The sequence below is a fragment of the Rhagoletis zephyria genome, unplaced genomic scaffold, assembly GCF_001687245.7.
Source record: "Rhagoletis zephyria isolate East Lansing unplaced genomic scaffold, Rhagoletis_zephyria_1.1 Rzeph_scaffold_00047, whole genome shotgun sequence".
NCBI classification, from domain to species: domain Eukaryota; kingdom Metazoa; phylum Arthropoda; class Insecta; order Diptera; family Tephritidae; genus Rhagoletis; species Rhagoletis zephyria.
Window position 1 is genome coordinate 696737 of NW_016157131.1, and position 10308 is coordinate 707044.

At 32.2% G+C, this 10308-nt stretch overlaps 1 protein-coding gene across 1 annotated transcript in view; it reads right to left on the bottom strand.

The window, feature by feature from the left end:
• The window catches only part of LOC108367583 (ras-GEF domain-containing family member 1B), a gene marked incomplete at its 5' end in the record, with an annotated part of 175944 nt that overhangs the window by 155010 nt on the left and 10626 nt on the right, over window positions 1-10308 (bottom strand). The gene's annotated exons all lie outside the window — the stretch shown is intronic.

Consider the following 10308-nt stretch of genomic DNA (forward strand, 5'->3'; position numbering starts at 1 on the left):
ATCAATTTTTTGTTTTAGAAAATTGAAAAAATCGCTGTCAAAGAGGGCATATTCTCTTTCATATTTGTTATGAAAAGGGACCCACCCTATTGCGAATACGAATTCGATAAAAAAAACGAAATAGATATCGATATAGGCATAGAATAGCGCTGGTTTTTTTTTATAGATAACTATAGCGATGACAATATTACAGATTTTAAAAACTCAAAAAAAAATTCGCGTACATATTGGATCACGGAAATGTTAAAATCGAGCGTACATGCATGGCGTAGGAGTTACTCAGACGAGATGAGAATGTTACTCATACGCCACGTACGTACGTTCAATTAAATTTCACCCGTCATTACCCCACGTTTCCACCTTCTACAGATTCTGCTGAAAAAGCTGTGGTAAGACAGAAATGTCAGGTGGAGACTGCAAATTTCTACTGCTAAACCATATCTGTCTTGCCGAATTTTTTACCATCGCTGTCTTAACAACAGCTGTCATTTTGTACTTTGACAACTCAGTTTTTATTTTACCGCGCCATCTACTTCGGGTACAGATCGATCTGATTGGCTTGATGCCATTTTGAAAGTGATATGCTAAGACAGCAAGTAGCCCACAAGAGAAAACGGGACAAAGTTAAAAGAGGAATTTTACAGTTGTTAAGACATATTTAGTAGAAAATGAAGACGTGGGGTTATGAATTTTTGAAATCTGATATCACCTTCCTATTCAGCGACTTCAAGAAACACCGATTGCAAAGGTTTTTTGAATTCTTGAAGTTGTAAAGCAAAATGTAATTTACAATTGGTTTGGAAGCCACTATCTTGAATTTATAAAACAGATGCTTTAAAGCAATTTTTCTTAATGGCTTCGAATTGTTTAAAACAAACCAAAAAATCTTTTTTGTAATTAATTTTTTTTTATATTTTTTGATTACATATTTTTTACCTTAATTGAATTTTTAAGAACTTATTCATTTTTTTTTTTTTATATTATTATTTGTTCTTTTATATTAAAATTTTCTTTTAACTTTTAATTCTTATTGTTTTAAAAATACAAAATACTCACATATTTTTTTAAATTTCATTTAATTTTTAGAAAACTTATTGCTAAAAAATAACGATAAAATCTCCTCGCTTGCACATCTTTCAATTGAACTTTGAAAAGACAGAAAAGAGCTTTCAAAATAGGTTGCCCGAAGTAGCAATTATCTTACGAAAAACTTTTGCCTTTCAAAAGGCTGTGGTGAATTGGAAGACAGTTGCCAGAATTGCTCTGTTATTCTCACCATTTCATTTAATTTGCACCAATTTGAGTGCGTCGGCGTTGCTGAAAATACATAAATACAACTAAAGTATGTATGTATGCACAATAGGGGGGGTCCAAAAATGCATGTGGAAAAGTAAAGTCGGAATTGTTATGCTCTCACCCCCTAGGATTGTTCTACATCGAAAAGAATATGTCCCTATTTTTTTATTTTGAAATCAAAAAATATCTAGAGGTCGCTCAAAGCGCCCAAAGTTTTCCATGTATTTTATATGGGGGAAAAACATCTTTTCGTAGACGGTATATAATTCTTAAAAATGAATATTTTTCTATCGTAAGACTCTGTTTATCTGCAGGAGATTCCCAATAATACCCAATTGTTACTCTAATTTATAGGAAAAATGCAATGGGCGACCCAATAAAAAATCGTTAGTATTAAAAGATGGTTGAATAAACAATTGGGTATAATTATTGAAAGTCTCCTGAAGAGAACCAGACTTTTCCGATAGAAAAGTATTGATCTTCAAGAATTCTATACCATTTCTACGAAAAGTTGTTTTCTTGCCCATTTAAAAATACGTGGAAAACTTTGAGCGCTTTGAGAGACCTCTGAATACTTTTTGATTTCAAAATAAAAAAATAGGGTTATACTTTTTTGCGATATAGAACAATTCTGGGGGTCAGAGCATTTCAATTCTGACTTTACTGTTTTTGGACCACCCTAAACACAAACGTGGCTATGTACGCATGCTTTATTGGGCGTTTTCCAACACTGAATTTGAATTATTCATGCGATCTAAAATGAATTGCTAATTACACGTTGCGCAACATCAGCATTCGAGTAAACGTCAAATATTTTTCTTTGGCTTTGGCGGTGAATTATGCATAAAACGCCAAGCCAAAGTTTACTGCTGCTCGGCGGAAAACTATGTACATTGTATGTAGTGTGTAATCAGCGTAGTGCAAAAAAAGTTGAAATGAAACTTAGTTAGGAAAAAAGTATGTATTCGCAAGTTTTTTATTTGCCAAAATTTCGCATTTTTTTTTTGGTCATTACAAATGAGTACATTTAGTAACTACGTTTTTGTTTTTTACTCTTCACTTGCTGGCAACATATTTTGCGATAATTGCAAAATTTAAGGTTGCTGAGTTGCTACAACAATTAACCTTAGCCACACTTATACATCCATCCATTGCCATCATCAGCCCGTTTTTTTCGTTTCAATTTTTCTTTCATTTGCTTACAACTTCCTTTCCCTCAACATTGTTTTTGCGGTTATATATTTTTTGTTTGGTTCTGTTGTAGTTTTCTTTTTCTTACTTCGCCGCTTTTTTGTGGGTGGTTGGTCACTCCTAATTAAGCAAATGGCAAATGGCTGCCAAAAGCGGTCAGTAAGGTTCCTTGGTTACCAAATTTATGTTTAGCAACTGAATGGAATGGAATGAGGCGAATTTAGATGTAGCGCCGCCACTCAGTTGCATTGCATTCGACTTGAATGCACAACGAAAAGTTATATTTTAACAATAACAATTACTGTATAAACTTTTAATTAATCTAAATTAAAGATTTTCTTCCGATCTTCTGCAGTGTAAAAGCAATTTCATTTCCGAATATATAAACCAGTTGGAAGTGCTTGAAGCAAAATAAGAAAGACTAGTATCTAAAATTTTGTAATTTTCTATTTTCTTGATGGCGTTACCACCTCAGCAATTTTGGACGGGTATGGGACTAGTTCAGTTCCTTGTTCAACTGACGTCCCAAAAAAGGTTAAAATTTTAAAACTAATTATTAAAATTACAATAAATAATATAGCGTTTGTAAGAGATGTGATTCAAGTTACACATTTGATCAACCAAAAATTGGTCAGTACTACAAAATTCAAACTTGAAAAGGAATCAAAGTGATTTTTGTTTAATATCAACAATGCCATTGTTTATATTTTTATCAACTTTTGTTTACATTAATGAAATGTTTTTGTCCGATCTTTTCGTTTGAATACGCTTGTGTTCTGCATTTAATAGATTTTTTTCATAGTTCAGAGACACAAAACAAAAATTTGTATTATCATTTTAAAATGTTGTCTCTGACGGCATTTGAATCCGGACCTTCTGAAGGTTAGCAAATAACAGCAATCATCTCTGCACACTCAGTCGTTCTTTAAATTTATTCTCAAATGTTCAACTTGAATAAATTTTCACTTCACAGAAGCTTTTTGGTAATAAAGAGAATACAAAAACAGAAATTATATTATATCGTCGCTACCATGTAAAACTATCGAATGTGCAAAAATGCTTTTTTCATTTTCGATACCTTGCGAATGCGTTTAGAATGACACGCAAGTTGGCAAATCGTCGAATTTCTAGTCTTCTTAGAAGCAGAGATACTGGCTTTAACAAAGTGACGAATCCCTTACTTTTTCCTAATGACAACAACAGTTTTTTTGCTCTCTATGGAAAAATCGAACAATAATTTGATTGAAAAAACTATGTTGTGTTTGGCCCAGTGTTTCTAAAAATCGAATTTTTTCTTAATTTGATTTATGATCCTTTTCAGTATTTCTTAATTTATGTGTTAATCGTTTTTTTTCCTTTTAAATCGAAACCCGAAAATTCGGGTTTTGCATTCCCCAGCAGTGGATAATTGATTTGTAAATCTTCAAAATAAGAATAAAATTTTACGGCGTACCAAAAACTTCAAATTGACTACTAATTTTTTTTGCTGATCTGGTAGCTAAGCATAGATAGTAGATTGTGAAGTCGATTGTGAATATTGAAATTTCGCACTAAGTTTGAAAATTGGTTTTATATGTCGTTTGTTAACACGTAAGCCATATTTTAGTAAAAAACTAACAAAAAATAATTTCCATTACAAGCATTGGAAAAAAAAAGTTTTTATCTGTAAAATGAAGTTTATTTTTGTATAAAATAAAGCAAAAATATTGTTTTAATTGATTTGCGTTGCACAGCAGTAAGTAATAAGTGTAAATGAAAATTTAGTTTGATTCGATGTGTTGTTAATTTTTTTTTTAGTTTTTTGGTTTTGCAGAGTTTTTAGTATAATTCAGTTTTTTCGGTAAACAGTTTTTCTAAATGGTTAAAAATAAGAAACCGCGATCGCATATACAATATGTTTGTGTTTGGCCGAGCTTCACCTCCGATTTGTGGCGGAGGTTTGCCATTGCCTGCCGAGGCGCTACCACTAATGGAAAAAAATTTTTTAAGGGCTCCATAAAAAAGTGTTTATGAGAAGAATATGAACAGCTTTTCATAAAGGGACTTCAAATCTGAAGAAAATATTTTGTGTTCTCTAACAATTGAATTTTTTGTAAATGTACGTAGTAAATATCAGCCACTACTCATGGATAGTGTATTTAATAACAAACTAGTAAAGCAATTATTTTATTAATAAATATGCAGAATAAAATGGAACACTAATTCTAGCAATAAAACGAGAAAAAACACTAAAAGCCAATTAAAATCTGGGAGTTGGAAGAATGGATAGTGCAAATGTTTTCGAGTTGGTTTCTAGCAAACCTTTAGTTTGTTTTTTAATTAATATTGTAATACTTTTATGATGCCGGAAAAAAGTGAATCAAAGTATTGTTCGAATGCAATTGTGCGTACTGCAATTGAGCTGTGGTCATGTGGTAACAAAGATAGCAGAAGCAGTGAAAGTATGTATGAGTTAAATTATTTTTAACCCATAAGGAAATAATATGATATCAATGGAGCATTTTAAATTTATGTTCAATACTATTTTTTTAATAACGAAAGCTGAATGAACAAGCTTTGCTTTGGACAGATCTACAGAATCATTTTCCCTTAGTTATGAATTTCAGGGAAATCTTCCATAAAAATATATTTCCTCCCATTTGTCCGGTTTTTATTTGCCGGTTGAATCAGTCATATTTGGAATGTCGTAAGCAAGCCTTTTGATGTGTAGACATCTTAGCTCTTGGCATGAGTAATATTTGCGTAAATCCAATAGGAAATTTTTAACTGCTTCCTGTGTAGCCCAGCAGAGAAGCTGTAATTATTTGTCCAGGCCAATTACGGGAATATTGCAGAACCATTTCCATAATATTTCAATACCATTTCTGAACTATGTCACGAATATTCCAGGACCATTTCGGGATTAGTTCTGGACAATTTGAGACTAGTTCAGGACTATTTTAGGCCTAGTTCGGGATCATTGCGTGACTATTTCAGGGCCATTTCTTGCCTACTTCACGACAACTTTAGCCTACTTCAGGATAACTTTGGGATTAGTTCGAAATCATTTTGGGGTCGGTCGAAACTCAGCACGAAATGATTCCGAAATAATCCTGAACTATTCCTGAAGTGGTTATGAAAAAGTCTCGTACTTGCCCCGACAAAATTAATAAAATGAAATTTATGTCTATTTCTAATCTAACCTATTTGTTGTTAATCTATCCGGATTTTTTGGTTTTTTTTTTAAGGGAAAAATGCAAAAATTTAAACTTTAACAAGGAAAAAAGTAACAGTTTCTGTATAAATATTTTGCACTTTTGTTAAAGCCTGTGCCTTTATAAATAACAAAATAATGATTGGTCAAATGAAAATGCGCAAGGTTTTTTTGTATGAAATATCAGCAGAAAAGAGTGTTACTCATACGCCACGTACACCCGAAGAGGTAGAGTGTTTTTGAATCGAAAACTAGAGGTGTCAGAAATGATTAATTAATTTCTCAGAAACTATCAGGGCTATCGAAAAGTGATATATATATATACGGTTTATGGGGAATTTGATTTGCTTTCATTTCTCGCATCTCGTATTACGATTATTCAATTGGTTCGTAGGATATATGTACGTGAGTAAGTGAAAACACTATTTTTCAAAGCTGAATAACGGTAAATTGCATATATGTATCTCGAAAAGTTATGCATAAAAAAAAAATGATCTCGATTTCCGAAATCAACGAGGAATTCAGCATGGGAATTGGATAGTGGCATCCATGGAAAATTTTTGCTGTAAACCAGTGTTATTTTTATGGTTGTATGTAGATCGTTGGAATTTGTTTCGTTTTCCTTGCCGATAATTTGTTTTTCCAATTTTTTCGCCTACTAGCAAGTCATATTCAAAAATTTTATTCAAGCTCAATAAAATTGTTAAATATTTTAGGGACAAGTTTTATCGTCATCGATACTTTTTATCGCTATCGATAGTATTTTTTGTTATCTCAAATATTTTTCATTATAATTTTTTTTTTATCATTATCGATAGATTAAAGATTTGCGTCATCGATAGTTTTTATAGTAATCGGTAATATTTTTTGTTATCGATAATATTTTTCGTTATACAACTATTTATCGTTGTGGATAACTTAAAGATTTTTTGGATTAGGCTCTACTTTTGGCATTAGCTATCCCGATTATATTACCGTTAAAGTGTCGGCCCTGGTGAACATACGTACCTCACTTCGTCAATAGCTTTTGAAAAATATGGGGATATCAAAATTAACCGAGTCAAAGAAATTTATAGAGGTATGCAAAGTTTATCGAGCTATCGATTTGTATACATTTTTGAGTAATCGAAATTTACCTAGCCCTTAAAACGCACAAGTATCGAAATTTATCGAATTCAGTCGAGTTTATGAATTTTGTTGACTAATCGGATTTTAGAATTTTTGAAATTCATCGAATTATCGTTACGTATTAAATGGTCGAAATTTGTCGAATCCTGCCAAAGACCGTCAAAGGTATAAAAAGTTTTTGTCAGGCTTTAGTTCGAAAGCCGGCGATTTTACGTAATTTTAATTTAATTTTATACCTTATAAGTTAAACGACGTTCTAAGTTAGAAAACTTTCTAAAGGTCTCAAAAACTAGAAAAAACTGTCGCGTTTCGAACGCAACTGGCAATCCGAGAATGAATTATTGTGCAGCTCCAGGAGCCTACGCGTATTCCATGAAATCTATCGTAAACGTAGAATGCGTTAAATGACTGTGTCACATACGGGTTAAGAGCGAGAAAAAACTACACACTCATAAAACAGAATTGTCAATAAAAACTTGTTTTTCATCATTGTTTCTGAGTGGAATATTAAAAGAAATATTTTTTTTTTGTTTTTACATTCGCCGATTGCGCGATTGAATAAATGAAGAATAAATGAATTGAAAAAGTCAAAGCGACCAAAAAAAAAAAAACGCGTGAATGCGCAGCATGAAGTTTGCATTTGAGTTACCGGTGCTGAGCGCAGCATAAAAACGAATGCACCCTAATTACATATTTACAAACATACGTGTGTAGGCGTGTATGCGCACCATAGACATGTTCTAATAAAAAAAAAGACTCATACGAACTTTTTTTTTTTTTTTTTGCCAATTGCCAATAATGATATCAGAGCAGAGCATCCAACAATGAAAGTGCAATAAGCAAATTTGTTTGTATTGTTTGTTGGCACGAATACATCTATACGCACGCACACATATCTACCAATGTAAGTGGGTAGGTGGGTGGGTTGGTCCGTGTGCTTTTGTGTCAGCGTGTTGGTATTGATTGTAATGTTATTGGTTTTTGGTTTCCGAGCAAAACATAGAAATGCAATTACATCCGCTTTTCATGGCGGTGGTGAAAAGTTCTCACTTTACTCGCTTGTTTGACGTTGTGCGGTCAGACGCGCAGCTACACACACGCATACATATACACCTACTCCCTCCCATTCGGTTACCGAGAGCGCGTAAACAAAAGCTCAATAAAGCAAAATTATTTGAAGTACATACAGTATCGGTCATATCTATAGCACGCCATTTCAAAGTGATATTGTGTGCCCCTTATGTTTATTTATTCATTTTTAAGAATTTTCAATTAAAATATAGTTCATTCTCTGACAAACCCCATATAAACCCAAGTTTAACAATTTGTAGAAAACTACAAAAAAGCGCAACAAATTTTCACCTAAATTTCGAACTTTTTTCTTGGAAGTGTTTGAATTTTTCTGAATACACAGTTTTATAGCCCAATCAATTTTAGGCAAATAATGTGCAAGTTTCAAGTGGCTAAAAGTTACCGTTGATTTTTTAGAAATTTTTTCGCCAAGGGTGTTGCGGTTATCTTCCATATACAAATAAATTGAGTTTATTCATTATATGAAAGCCAATGCGACAAAAAAAATTCTAAAAAATTAACGGTAATTCGTAGCCACTTGAAATTTACACATTATTAACTAAAATTGCAGGGGCTAAAAAACTGTGTACTCAAAAAAATTCTAACACTTCCGGGAAAAAGGTTTCAAATTTAGGACAAAATTTGTTACACTTTTTTGTAGTTTTCTACAAATTGTTGAACTTGGGTATATATGGGGTTTGTCTGAGAATGAACTAAATTTTAACTGAAAAATCTTAAAAATGAATAAATAAACATAAGGGGCACACAATATCACTTGGAAATGGCGTGCTATAGATATGACCGATACTGTATGTATGCCCATACGAGTATATGTACATATATACGTACATATGCACATAAATACTCGTATGCACATTTTTGCATGTATTTGTATTTATTTCATTACTTTTATATAGTTTTGCTATTCGTTTATTTTCAATCGTAATTTGATATCTGTTATATTCGTCTTTGCCATGACATATGCCATGCAATTGTTTGCGTTTTCAATTAAAATTTTCACTGATTAATTTCATGTTGCGGTTGCTACTCGTCTCATGGGTTACAATACTCAATGAATTGCATCAAGATTGGATATTAAGTTGCTACCGGTAAAAACAAGTTCGCTTGTCAGCAAGCATCTTTCATTGAAATTCTACGATTTGTAGTTGTCGACATAATAAAACCACATTAAAAGAAATACGGTTATTTAACTTTAGCATCGTCGCGACGTGTTCAAACTTAAAATTTGATAAGTGTGTTTTTGAAAATAAAAATTTTTTTTTTTGAAGTAAAACTTCTTTAGCGGCGCTTGGTTGGTTAGGAGTAAATTGGCAAATTCAACGGAAATTGCACACGGAAATGGTGCAACGAAAATGATGCAACGGAAATGGTTGGGACGGCAGCAAGTGCTTCGTGAATGTACATATGTTATTAATTTAACAAAAACTTGCTAATAAAAGGTTAAAGAATAACACTTATAAAAAGACCAATACAGAAATGAAAGTAAAGGTGAGTACGTATATAGATAAAGACAAGTAATTTTTAGCAAAAAAACAAACCGACTTCAACTCTCATATAAAAAAAAATATATATATATTAGGGCGGGTCAATTTTTTTTTCGACATCGTTCCTAGCAGATTCGGATTCTACATAAAATTCTAAGAAAAAAAGCCCTTTAGACCATAGCTCTAAAATCAATTTCGAGCCTGCGCAATTTTAAAAGAAATTATTTTTAATTAATACTAAGTCCATAATCAGATTAATATTTACTAAAGTGTTAGGAATGTTTTTTTTTTGTAATAAAGAATTGTGCTCGGGAGTTTTGTGATATGAAAAATTCATTTCTGATATCTATTTTTTATTTAAAGAACCGCAAGATGTGTGGAAGTATGTATGTATGTATGTACCAGGTTGCAGCCTGAACGGATGTATAGAATCGAATAAAATTTTGCCAAAGTATTGCCATGACTCCTGGACCTATAATAGGGTAAAAAAATTGAAACTCGCCAAGGGGGGGAGGGGATGAGGGATACCTCACATAGTGAAAATATTTAATCAGCTCTAACTTCGGAATTATCGTCACATGAACTCGAAATTTGAAATGCACAGATACCTATGTTAGGTGCTTATGGAAAGATATATGTATATAAATGAGTTTGTAAAAAGGGGCGTGGCACATCTTATAGGTGTGGAATCTTTTATCAGCTATAACAGCAGGCAGTATTAGTGATCTCATTGTATTGGATTTTGAAGATTTGTTATAATTGATCAAAGTTAAATACAAATAAATTATAGATGATATGAAGTTCACCGGGTCATCTTCTAGTCTTTAATATATACTCAGTTAATATACGGATTAATATTTACTAAAGTGTTACGAACGTTATTTTTTTAATACAATAAGAAAAAAATAACTATAATTTAAAGGA